This window comes from Schistocerca cancellata, chromosome 3, assembly GCF_023864275.1.
Source record: "Schistocerca cancellata isolate TAMUIC-IGC-003103 chromosome 3, iqSchCanc2.1, whole genome shotgun sequence".
Classification (NCBI taxonomy): Eukaryota; Metazoa; Arthropoda; class Insecta; order Orthoptera; family Acrididae; genus Schistocerca; species Schistocerca cancellata.
The window spans coordinates 918,989,152-919,003,596 of NC_064628.1; positions in this window are offsets into that span (position 1 = coordinate 918,989,152).

Sequence of the window (14,445 nt, forward strand, 5' to 3'; positions counted from 1 at the left end):
ACTGCTTAACCTAAATTATCCTAAGGACAAACACACACACCCATGCCCGAGGGAGGTTTCGAACCTCCTCCGGGACCAGCCGCACAGTCCTTGACTGCAGTGCCTAAGATCGGGGTGCATAGTTCATGAGTTTGTGTGAGTTGTTAAAATTTTTAGTTTAAAGTAATCTGGTGTGTTGCAGATTTGCACCAGTGTAGTCTTTCAGAGCTTGTTGTGAGCGGTCGTGACTACGGCCTTGTTAAGAGGGAGCGGCAAGGTTCTCAGCCCGGAAGCTCATACTGGAAAAAAAAAAGAAAAAGAAAGTTATTTCTGCCTCCGAATAATTGTAACTTGATATTTATAGGGTGCTTTCTGATTATAATTTTTAAATCTTTTTTTTTAAAGAAAGGGTTTTTAGGAACAAAATTTCCATTTGTTGAAAGAAATTGGTTTTCATCAGTAATGAAAACCAATATTGTGATCATATTGTGATCAAATGTGTTAAAGGTCTTGATGAATTGCTAGCAAATAAAGTAAATTTTTTAAGAAAAGATTTTGATAGTAAATCCACGGTTCATGTGTTCGAGTCTCAGTCCCGCCTACAATCTTAACCTGCCATTAAATATCGCTTAATAAAAATTCCAGATTCGACTTAATGACAATTTCTGAACATGTCTCAACATGAACTTCTTACTGTTCTTACTTTCCTTGGCAGCAACCTGCTCCTTCACTGCGCTGTTTCTATTCACCTCGAGTAACTGAATTCTGAAAATTGGTTAGTGCGGTAAATTTGATATGTAACAATTAATACGAAATTCATACACAGTAACCTAAAATTTGCTTTACCTTATTCTTGGAAAATGAAATAAAGGGAGATAACGCATAATCGAGCGGCTTCATATCTATTAATGCACTTCGTGAAAATAGAGGTTTGCTCCAAGGCCCCGTTTCCACCTTGGTATTTCAGTGCTTTCTGTAATATTTCATGAAGTTTATTCCCTATTAGATACACCCTATATATACTCCTTCAGCCTTTCGGCTTTCCCTTGTTTGCTTAATACTGGCTTGTCTTCTGAGCTTATGATATAGATTTTTCTCTTTTTTCCAAACGTTTCTTTGATTTTCCTATATGCGGGTTCTGTCTTCCGCTTTGTCTTACGAGGGAGTATCAAAAATTTCCAGGAGTAGCTCTGTAACATGCAGGTTGCTAACCTGATAGTCAAGGGAAGGCAGGATTCGGTTACGATTGTGGACAGGGCCGTAATCAGTTACTAATGGATGCCTTTTACAGTTACACACAATTTATTTTAAACCATTAATTCCAAACTCTGCAATAAGTAAAAATACCGCACGTTATTAATAGAGGAATAAACAACTGTGTAAATAATAGTGTTTTCAGTGACTTACAATTTAGCAAATCACCATTAAGTACAGATACAGCAGATAATGTTCTAAAAGCAAGCCACTGTGATCTGGGCATGAGGCCTTACACGCCAGGAGTGGCAATGATGATGAGCGTTTGGCGTCATTGGCCGGGAGGCCCCTCGCGGGGCAGGTCCGGCCGCCTTGGCGCAGGTCTTATTACATTCGGCGCCACATTGGGCGACCTGCACGCCGGATGGGGATGAAATGATGATGAACACAACACAACACCCAGTCCCTGAGCGGAGAAAATCTCCGACCCAGCCGGGAATCGAACCCGGGCCCGGAGGACGGCAATCCGTCACGCTGACCACTCAGCTACTGGGGCGGACAGGAGTGGCAATAAATTAATAATTGTTTAACACTCGCTGGAACTTACAAATTAGGTATTGAAATATTAAAGGTGAGTCACCACAAACACAGCAGAAAGCATCAGACCCCAGGAATGGCAGCAAATAAGGTTGTAAGGCTTACTTCTAAAATACAAATACAAATTAGAATTTTAAGGCAAATGACCACAATCACCGCTGAAGGCTTTACACCCCATGAACGGCAATAATACAAAAAATGTAGAAACCTGCTGTAAAACAGCAAATACAATAGCAAAGGTTAATTAAAAAAAAAAAAAAAACAAGCAACTGATCACCAAACGGGTGAAATAAGATGATGGTAAACTTTGTAAGACAACCCTTAACATCCACTGAACACTAAACTGCTAGAGTTATTCCAGAAGGCGACCAGAACGATTAACTAGGCATATAGAACCTTTAATGTAGGCATTACAAGTTATTGTAATAAATAATACAATAATAAAACACAAGGATCAGTACATAAATTCCTTAAAGGGCACTTAGGCAGATTATACCCGCAGAAGGCGTGGACTGAATGAGCGTTACACTGAACTACTGCCCACCAGACCTCCTTTTAGAACACACGTGTCTTACAAGAACCAAGGGGCAACAGACGGTGCTCCAGGAATCGACCTCTGAGAAGGTCTGACAACAAACACTGTCGGGAGCGATGAGATATGCAGCCAAGAGTTGCATTCACTTACCAAGATGGTGCAACGAATGACTAATGATAATCTTGCTGAAGCTACCTGACGTCCGATAAACCAAATGCAACGATGGAATAATATGCCAGACCTGGCACTACGTCCCCAGAATGATGTGCTTAGAGTGCCCAGAACGAGAAATTAATCACTACGACCAGGGTAGAAGAATCACCAACCGGCCGCCATTGTAGGTAAATGGGGCGTTAGCGGCCACCAGGCAAGAAAAATTACCGCCGGTTGAACTTAACAATCTGTAACAAGTTGAACGCAGTAAATAGTAATAAGAAGTCGAGGAAGGCTAATCAGATCCGTCTTCCCCCAAGCACTCCACTTGCTGCTCTTCGTCATGCGACACTGCAAGCAGCAACACGAACCTACAGGGTGTTTCAAAAATGACCGGTATATTTGAAACGGCAATAAAAACTAAACGAGCAGCGATAGAAATACACCGTTTGTTGCAATATGCTTGGGACAACAGTACATTTTCAGGCAGACAAACTTTCGAAATTACAGTAGTTACAATTTTCAACAAAAGATGGCGCTGCGGTCTGGGAAACTCTATAGTACGATATTTTCCACATATCCACCATGCGTAGCAATAATATGGCGTAGTCTCTGAATGAAATTACCCGAAACCTTTGACAACGTGTCTGGCGGAATGGCTTGACATGCAGATGAGATGTACTGCTTCAGCTGTTCAATTGTTTCTGGATTCTGGCGGTACACCTGGTCTTTCAAGTGTCCCCACAGAAAGAAGTCACAGGGGTTCATGTCTGGCGGATAGGGAGGCCTATCCACGCCGCCTCCTGTATGTTTCGGATAGCCCAAAGCAATCACACGATCATCGAAATATTCATTCAGGAAATTAAAGACGTCGGCCGTGCGATGTGGCCGGGCACCATCTTGCATAAACCACGAGGTGTTCGCAATGTCGTCTAAGGCAGTTTGTACCGCCACAAATTCACGAAGAATGTCCAGATAGCGTGATGCATTAATCGTTTCGGATCTGAAAAATGGGCCAGTGATTCCTTTGGAAGAAATGGCGGCCCAGACCAGTACTTTTTGAGGATGCAGGGACGATGGGACTGCAACATGGGGCTTTTCGGTTCCCCATTTGCGCCAGTTCTGTTTATTGACGAAGCCGTCCAGGTAAAAATAAGCTTCGTCAGTAAACCAAATGCTGCCCATATGCATATCGCCGTCATCAATCCTGTGCACTATATCGTTAGCGAATGTCTCTCGTACAGCAATGGTAGCGGCGCTGAGGGGTTGCCGCGTTTGAATTTCGTATGGATAGAGGTGTAAACTCTGGCGCATGAGACGATACGTGGACGTTGGCGTCATTTGGACCGCAGCTGCAACACGGCGAACGGAAACCCGAGGCCGCTGTCGGATCACCTGCTGCACTAGCTGCGCGTTGCCCTCTGTGGTTGCCGTACGCGGTCGCCCTACCTTTCCAGCACGTTCATCCGTCACGTTCCCAGTCCGTTGAAATTTTTCAAACAGATCCTTTATTGTATCGCTTTTCGGTCCTTTGGTTACATTAAACCTCCGTTGAAAACTTCGTCTTGTTGCAACAACACTGTGTTCTAGGTGGTGGAATTCCAACACCAGAAAAATCCTCTGTTCTAAGGAATAAACCACGTTGTCTACAGCACACTTGCACGTTGTGAACAGCACACGCTTACAGCAGAAAGACGACGTACAGAATGGCGCACCCACAGACTGCGTTGTCTTCTATATCTTTCACATCACTTGCAGCGCCTTCTGTTGTTGAAAATTGTAACTACTGTAATTTCGAAAGTTTGTCCGCCTGAAAATGTACTGTTGTCCCAAGCATATTGCAACAAACGGTGTATTTTTATCGCTGCTCGTTTAGTTTTTATTGCCGTTTCAAATATACCGGTCATTTTTGAAACACCCTGTAAGTCACCGGAGAATGGTGAGATATCACAATGGAGGAGGTTCCTCTACTTGGACTGAAATGCACTCATCTTAAGGCTTGCTGGTTCCGGTTTACGACGAGGTCGTGCACCCTCGTGACCTCAGCCCTTCCATCCGGCAGTCCACGCGTGCCGCCAGCAGTCCCGGCGTGTTCTGGCACTGTTCTGACCTAGATCCTCCTGAGTCGCCAACCGAAGTCGCACACCCACACGCCACGAAAGAGCAACGACGTCGCCCCAAAGATAGGGCAACAGTTATTACACACCGATAACCGCCGCTGCTGCTACTAGCGGACAGGACACGCTTGCAAAACCGAGTGGCGCCAGTCAACGCGGAAAGAAGACAAACATTCGCAAGCATGCAACTAAACGATACCGTCTGGCCTCAAAGGGAGAACGGAAACCTACAAACAGCATCAACGCGAGCCGCAGTACGGCTCAATAGGTGTTCCTCTCTTTCCCAAATGTTTCTTTGATTTTCCTGTAGGCGCGTTCTGACTTCCACTTTGTCTTAGCAGGAGTAACAGAAACTTCCGAGAGTAGCTCTGTAACATGCCAAAATATGCCACCTGAGCATATAGGTCGTCGTAGAACAATACACAACACTGCCGCCATTGTGGGAGTGTCGTACGGAACAGTGCAGATAATCTTCAGCTGCGAATTCAACATATGACTTATTGCTGCCAAGTGTGTCCACAGGCAGCTCATCGTAGACCAGAAGGAACACTGCGTCGGAGTATGCGAAGACCTCCGTTAGGTTGCCGCCGATGACCCGTCCTTCACGTCGCGGATCATTGCAGTTAACGTCAAAGGTGATAGTTTTGCCACCCTTGCATAGATCCAGCGCAAATCGCAGAAAGTTCTTGGTACGCTTCGAAAAGAAGACTTCAATAATATATTTTAGCAGTGGCAGAAAATCTGGCTGCACGATAGTACCGTACAAGATGACTACTTTGAAGGTGATGGTGTTCGAGTCGAAACTATACTTTCTTATAAATAAAGCATTTGTCGATACCCCCCACGTACATATTTCTATAGCCTTGCATTTGTCCTCTTTTTATTCTTAGCCATTTTGCATTTTCTGCCAGTCTGATGTTTTAGACCTCCGTACACCTTCCCGCCTGCTTTATTTGCTGAATTTTTTCTCCTTTTCTCAATTAAATGCAATATTTACTGACTTGTCCAGGGATTTCTACAACTAGTCCTATTTTGGACTATTCGATTTTCTGATGGTTCCCTTTTTCATCTATCCATTCGTGTTCTATTTTATTCCTTGCCCCTGATTCCTTGAAACTTTCCTAATGCTCCCTTTGACACTCTCAAATACCTCTGGTACTTTCAATTTGCCCATATCCCATCTTCTCAGTTTGCTACCTTCTTGCAGTTTCTGTGTTTTAATCCTCAATTAATAACCAAACAGTTATGATCAGAGTCGTTATCTTCCTCTGGAAAAGTTTAAAATCCAGTTTTCGAAACTCCTGGTCTAAAATAGTATAACAATCTGAAACCTTCCAGTTTCCCCACGTCTATTCCATGTGTCCAACTTTCTTTCATGATTGCAAAACCAAGTATTGACAGTGATTAAATTAAGCTCTGGGACAAATTCTACCAGGTCCTTTGTGTATACGACATTACCACACAAATACAGTGTTCTTGTGAAACCTACCCTCGACAAAACCGTTTCACCTGGTGTGTAAGGTACATGATACAGACGAAACATACTCATACTTCGGGAAGAATGTAATAATTCCCATTCAGAAGAAGGCAGGTGCTGACGGGTGAGAACGCTGCGCAGCCGTGAGTTTCATGGTTCGAAAAGACTGACACGAAATACTCACAGAAGAATGCAAAGGCTGATAGACATGAACCTCGAGAAAAATCGGTGTAGGTTCCAGACAAATGTAGAAACACGCGTGCAATAGTTATCCTCAGCTTCTCCTAGAAGGTAGATTGAAGAAAGACAAATCTAAGTTTTTTGTATATAGAAAAGGAAGGTTTGATTTGGTGGCTGACTAGCCTCTTTGAGATTTTGAAGGCAACAGGGATAAAAAGAATGGAGTGAACGGCTGTTTACAATTTTTACAGAAAAAAGACTGCTATTAAAAGAGTCTAAGAACATGAAAGAGACGCTGTAGTTGAGAAGGGAGTGAAAAAGATTTATAGCCTCTCCCTGATGATAATCTGTAGCAGGCCAGTTGAGTGACCGGCATGGTGGGTGATGACTTTGGCTGAGATAGGTCAGGTTGACGTCAGTTCGCAAACTTGGCTGGGGCTGTAGTGCTGTGGTGGCTGGTGTCGGGGAGTGGACCATCAATATAACAGCACTGAATCAAGAATTCTTCATTTCGAAAGAAACACAGCGACGAAAACGGAGCTCCTGAGACAGCCGACAGCTGATGATGCGTGCCGGCAACGGCAGTGACCACCCAGTGGAACAGCGCACTACGTTTCCCTCACCCAATAGCGGCAGTTCGGCACAGTGCTGCTATCAACACAGCGGCAGCAAATCCGACTCAGGAATGGTGCCACGTGGCCAATGAGCAGATGGACAGCGCATGCCTTGGGGCATCTGCCCTGCCCCTTTTGCTCAGCCCAGTAGGTATCAGACCAGGAGGGACAGAAATCTACCCCCAAAATAGTTGACGATTGTGATGTGTGCCCGCACAAGGTGAAGGACCAGTCACCAGTCACCACCTGTTCAGGTGGTGAACTTCTAGCAGGACAGACGGCTCATGACCGAACTCCAGTCTCTGACAAGCCGGAAATGAAAGTCACCCAGCTGGTGATGGAAAGGTGTCAAGCCGGCAGAATTCAGATTCAGTTCAGGACGCATCCTGCAACTGCTGATGAGAAGACCTGAGGGTGGCGGCATGGCGGTGCATCTCAGATGGCAGACTATTTCGGAACTTTCCCAAAGCTAGTGCCTGCCGATGACTATATAACAGACTGAGAGTCTAAATTAGGTGATTTGTACCCGAGCTGGGCTGGTAAACATTTCTGAAGTCGCAGCAGTTCTGCCCGCTACGTCATTACAGGGTCGAGGTATAGATCACAGTCTAATGCGACGTATATGCCCCAGAAAAGTTCATAGAATGTAGAAAACATTGGTGTGTGGTATGTGGAAGCCATCTTCAAATGTTGTAAACTTGTGTGCGATATTTCATGTTTTCCATTTCAGGAGAATAAATGCGTTTTGATACATTTTTGTTATATTTTTTCCATAATTTAGATCCGGATAAAACCATTATAAAATTAAAAATTAACCCTGGCAGTCCTAGATTCACATGAAAAAATTGGTCTAATAGGTTCGTGAAACACAACTGTCCATTTATAAGATTTTCAAAATCGGTGTGCTTGAAAGTTTATTGTTAGCGGGTGTGTGTTGTTCATTACAACGAAAGACAGTTTTTGATTTTTATTTTTAAAAAATCCTAACTATTTTGGAATTTTTATGTTTATAACAATAATACCACAGAAAATGTATTCTATTTGTCGACATGTCAATGATGGATTCCAAATTGTTGAAAACTCTTTTCACTATTCGCAGATCTATACAAATAAATACATATTCACTAAATATAATGGAAACAGACTTGCACCAGGACGGAGAATCACACGGAATGTTAATATTGCTCAGTAACATGGAAAAGTTATTTTCATGCTGAGACGGAAGCCGTGATCCTCCTTGTCAAGTAATACGACAAATACCGAGAAATAAAGCAGTAAATGCTAAGACAGAAGCCGTGATCCTCCTTGTCAAGTAATACGACAAATACCGAGAAATAAAGCAGTAAATGTAGACAGTGCGATAGGTTCCTGGTTTTCCGAGCTGCCGTTGTTTAGTTTTGCCGCGAAGGAGAAGGCAGTTAGTCCTTCTGCTTGGTTCCACAGTTCAGCTCGTGCTACACTCGGTCTAGACACGTACGATGTCTCTATCTATATCTTTCTCTCTCTCTCTCTCTCTCTCTCTCTCTTCATTTAGCAAAACCTTTCGGTTTACTTACTACTGTCACACGTTCAGTATTGACTCAACTGGTTACAGACACCACTTAGCACCTGGAAACATCTTCCGTTCCCTGACGATAGCCAACAACCGTTCTCAGTGGGGAGGTTAGTTTAACTGGGCGTGGTTACCTTTTAGCTGGTACTGGGTTTTCCGTCCTCCAGCCACTGAGTTTGTAACGAACCTAAATTTTTCAGGTAAACGCACAAAAAAAGTTCGTATCACCTCGGTTCCGAGAGTTCCGTAACCTGTACACAAAATTGGAATAGATATCAACATAAGCATTACTTCCGCCATTTCTATTGCTCATGAAAACCACACATTGCATGTTGTACCACCATACAGCGAGACCTTCAGAGGTGGTGGTCCAGATTGCTGTACACACTGGCACCTCTAATACCTGTTAGCACGTTCTCCTGCATTGATGCAAGCCTGTATTGGTCTTGGCATTCTACCTACAAGTTCAAGGCACTGTTGGTCCAAATTGTCCCACTCCTCAACGGGGATTCGGCGTAGATCCCTCAGAGTTGTTGATGGGTCACGTTGTCCATAAACAGCCAATTCAATCTATCCCAAGCCAGACCTGATTGCCTCCAAACAAGTCTCCGCCGATTGTCCGGTTGAAGGCATATGCGACACTCATTGGTGAAGAGAACGTGATGCCAATCCGGAGCGGTCCGTTCGGCACGTTGTTGGGCCTATCTGTACCGCGCTGCATGGTCTCATGGTTGCAAAGATGGTTCTCGGGATGGACGACGGGAGTGAAGTTGCGCATCATGCAGCCTATTGCGCACTGTTTGAGTCGTAACAAAGCGTCCTGTGGCTGCACGAAGAGCATTATTCAATACGGTAGCGGTCATCCACTGCAGTAGTAACCATTGGGTAGCTAGAGCGAGGCATGTCAACGACAGTTCCTCTCGCTGTGTATATGCTCCATGTCAGAAAAACATCGGCTTGTTTCTCTCCGATACGCCTGGGCACATCCAGTGTTGAGAACTCTTCCTGGCGAAAGTAACAATGCGGACACGATCGAAACGCGGCATTGACCGTCTGGGTATGTTTGAGTTACAGACAACACGAGCCATGTACCTCCTTCTTGGTAGAATGACTGGAACTGATCGGCTATCGAACCCCCTCCGTCTAATAGGTGCTGCTCATGCATCGTTGTTTACATCTTTGGGCGCGTTTAGTGACATCTCTAAACAGCGAAAGGGTCAGTGCCGGTGAAACAATATCCACAGTCAACGACTGTCTTCAGGAGTTCTGGGAATCGGGGTGATGCAATACTTTTTTTGATGTGTAATTGATAAACGCTTTCGAAATGATTGTGCTGTCTGGGAAAAAGCATCGGCTCCGAAGAACAAATTTAATAAAGTAAATAAATAAATTAGAATCAGTTACAACGAAACCGTTACTGCACGTTGAAAGAGTTTTGTCAAATGGTAGAAAGAGTGATGTTTTTAGTGGAGTTTCAGAGAAAGAACTTAAATGTTTTTTAGTTTAGAGTGGAATGGTCATACAACACGATCGTCAGCTCATGGTGTGAGGAAAGAATATTGGATGGTTGCTAATCAATTCGGAAAAGTATTTTTGTAATAACAATTGCAGGAAAATCACGCAGGAATTGGCACAGTAATATTCATTCGAGCTTAAATTCAATATCACAGTTAGCAACATGAACAAATGTAGTTGTGAAATCAGTAAAGCAAATTGCGCTAAGAACATGCATTTGATTGCTAATAATTAGGCACTCAGTTTGCACAATAAATAGCTTTACGCAGCCTGCCTTAATGCCTACTGATCATATTTCCACTACCGTATTGTAATTCTTCTCAAACAAATATTTTCTCTTAAGCAAAATATGTCTTATTTGCATGTAACTATCATTACATAACTATTGATTAACTTTTACTTAACATTCTTACATATTTTGGAAATGAGAGCAGAAATTTAAGATTACACACAGAAATTAAATACTGTAATTTACAACTATCTTTAATATCTCACTGCCATTTCTTTTTTATAATCATGGAATATTAATATTAGTTATTTAAGTGCACATTTATTGCGAAACAAAGTGAATTATCTTCAACTGTCAGTCTCAGTTATTTCTTAAATTTTGACAGCTTCTAACCAACCAAATATTTTTCCTAATTGCATTAGACGTTCCTTCTCCTTGCCTGCTGATCATACCTCCTTAAAAACGACAACACGTTTCTTCGCTATTGGTCACCGACCCATTATCGGCGCCGCAGTACTACTCAAGCGCAACACATCCGATGTAGGTTCAACAACACCTCTGATTTCATTCACTACCGCATTTGATTTACTCTGTCCACGAAGTTCATTACCCTCGTATTGTTATTCATGCACACTGATTGTTTCTAGAAACGGGCCATATTTAGGCGCTCGTTCTTTGCAGGCTACTGAGCTCTCTATGTTAAAGCTACAGTAACGTTGTTTTTTATGCGGCGTCGCGTACTGCTCTCCGCACCAGTGTGTCCCATTACTGCCAGATCTCCGTTTTCTGAACAGTAATTTTCGTACATTCGTCCATATCGATTTTCTCTTCCGTGACAACCACCTCATCCTCTCCTCTCAGTTTCTAGTTGAGCACATCTCGTCTTACAATCATTGTTTTGGTTGTTGTCCTGGCTGTTGTGGTTAAAGCCGTACCTTTGTTGGTGGTCGCTGTTGCTGTGGTGCTAGTTTTCACTGTCTCGGTATCAAGCATCGTTGTCGCCTCAATTTCTTCAGAACGGATGTTTTCTCTTTTCGCTCATTAGGCAGCCTCGGATACTCCACGTGGTGTAGTGGTAATGTTACTAAAGAGTTACAAAAAAGGGTCGTGAGTTGAAACTCTCCTGGACTGTATTATTTTAATTTGTATATTTGGGTAGGGTACATTCTAGAAGTATCCACAAATGTCTAGAATCATTGTACTGGAATGTTCTGTAGATGTATATATACTGTATGTGTTCTGGCCGGAGGTAAGTGAAAGTGTTCGTCAGTCGTCTAATTACAACTTCTTCTACGTGACAATACTAATATTGAAACACTACGATATCGACGTTCTGAAAATAATTCACAGAAAAGAATAGTGAGCCTAGCACCACATACAATTGTGGTACGACTAACGTGGAGTCACCAGCTCATAGCGAAATCGACGGATACCAATTTCCTCCAGCCATCATCGACACAATACTCCAGAAACAAGCCTCATTGAAAACGCTGCCAAAGCCCATGTGAACTTCTACAAGCACCAGACGCTTATGTACTATAAATTTTTTAATGAATTTGATGCGTTACTTTTAAGAAATCTAAAGTTATTCGTGAACCCATTGCCGTTTCTATCGCTACCGAAGCCCATCATGTATTTAATATTATTTCTCTGACTATATCTGTGTACAATATCCTTCCCCAAAATTATAAAACTGGGACACCGATTATTCTAAAGTATTTAAAACAGTTTCTGAAGTTATTAAACTGTTGTTTTCGGCACCACAAGTAATTTCAAACTTAGATAGATGGAAGTTGATGTCCGACAGAACTAGGCGTGTGCGTGAGCCTATAGCAGCCTCGGCTTTACTTATGGCTGGCCAAGAGCCGCTGTCAGTGTAGTAAATAAAAGTGGACAGCTGATGAGGACGTGCATTTTTGTCAGTTTTTTTATGTGTTTACAACGAGAATGTTGGTTTAAATGATATTGGCACTCTGAATGCTTGAAACTGCGTTGTCTCTCAGTAGTAGCAAAAGAAGTTGATGAATAACTACACTTAATCTGATCTTTATTTTATAGCTTTAAGTTTTTATGAGTAACGAAGTGTTTTGATTTTGGGAAAGAACAGGTGGTCAATACACGCTGCGAATACTGAATTAAATTCACTGCATTACTTATTTTACAAGGCCTTTATAAAACAACGCGTAATTAATGAAACATAGGACACATCATAACATACAAGACTAGTTGAGGTCAACCAATGGATACTCTGAACTCCGTCTTAAAAGGTTGCGGAAGACCCGACAGTACTGACCGAACGCCCTGTCATCCTCAGAATATAGGCGGCACTCGATGCGGCTATGGAGGGGCATGTCGTCAGCACACCGCTCTCCCGGCCGTTATCAGTTTTCCTGGCCGGAGCCGCTACTTCTCTGTGACGTAGCTTGTCAATTTGGCTCACAAGGGCTGAGTGCACCCCACTTGCCAAAAGCGCTCAGCGGACCGGATGGTTACCCTTCCAAGTGCTAGCCAAGCCCATCAGTACTTAACTTCGGTGATCTGACGGAAACCGGTGCTACCTCTGCGGCAACTCAGTTAATTCTATTTTTGTAAGTAGTTCGATTAACTCGTTTTGTTACAGACTGTGCCATCTGAGCCCACGAAAACCTTCAGTGTGATACAGAAAAGGTGTGTATCCTAAGACACCACTAAACAAGACGAGAAAAAATATATCCGCATAACGCGAGGAGTTACGTGCTCAAGGTCTGTCGTGGTTTGTAGTTTTTCGGGTGAAATTTAAAGATGTTCCTCATTACATTGTACTTACAGCATCAGTTGTTCCTGCCAGTCTGTCACTAAACAAAGGACAGACAACAGATTCAGGTGTGCAGATGTGTTTTGAGTCAGAGTGAAGCAAGTAACCCGTCAAATAATGGACGAAAGTACGAAAGTTGTAGCGCTGTGCTCACACAAGCTATGAACCGTTCTAATTGATGATATTATATACTGTTTGCGGCCATAAACTGACAATTATATTGAAGAATGAACAACTTGGATCATCATGGTGTTCGCTCTTTCATTCGCCAACACACCACCGAGCAATTGACTTCTCTTCGTAGACGGCTCCCCATCCATAATGGGGCGCTGTATTCTTCCTGCCAACAAATTGGAGCAGAAATCAGTTATTTCTCGGAAAACTAATCGCAAAACCGGCCGTAGTGCGAACTACGTCGGCCACGTGACAGTGTACACCCATGTTCCAACTGAAATCGGTACGTGGCGTCGCCTCCCAGCGGAAACATGGAAAATAATTGCAGAAAATGTTTCGTGGGTAGTGCCTGGGACTTACAGTTAAAGTCGGTAAACGTATTGCCTAATAGAAGGTGAAAACTTCGGAAATCCGTAAGCTATAAGTTGAACGTCGGTAAGTCGAGTGCGTGCAAACTATGAAAGGAAGGATAGGATGTGAGAGGAGTGGAATTCACTTACGTGCCCCAAGAAATAATACGGAGACAGGCGTACACAATCAACATCGCATTTACGATAAGAAGAAATGCGTTATTAGGCAACGATGTCCTTGGTGTGATGACGAATAAGAGAAGGATCAACTTTGTGAAAACTTTACAACCTCTGTCACGCTGAACTGGACTCCAGACTGCAAAGAAGTCTCTGAGAAAAAATGATGCGACCGTGGCATTTGGTCTTAAGAGGTGTCTGAGTAAACGAGCCATTACGTATTTGACCGAGACAACGTAATTAAAATAGATTACTACAGCAAAGTCTTACGAAGAACATGGGGATCAGAATTAAAGTTACAGTGGTTTACTACGACGAAATGTGGATTCAAACATGTTACAGTGTGAAGGGTTATCAGAGCGTGCGAAGAGTATTCATAATGTGATTGACGTGCTATACAGAGGATAAGTTGTGGTGGCAAAATACTGACGTGATTTATAGAAGAGTGAGGAAACTGGCAGAGGCCAACCTTGCGGAAGATCAGATTAGATTCCCGAGAAACGAAGGACCACACTGGGACATACTTACCCCAAGACATATCTCGGAAGATAAGTTGAAGAACGGCAAACTTACGTTTATTGCATTTGTAGGTTGGAGTACACTCTACTAAATTTTAAAGGTAACAGGCATAAAATATAAGGTTCGAAGGTAAATTATATGCTGTACAAAATCACACTGTGGTTGTAATAGTCGAGGGACGTAAGAGGAAAGCAGTGATTGAAAATGAACTGAAACCAGGTTGTTGTCTGTCCCAGACGGTATTCAGTCTGTAGATTTAACGAGTGGTGAAGTAAACTAAGAAGAAATT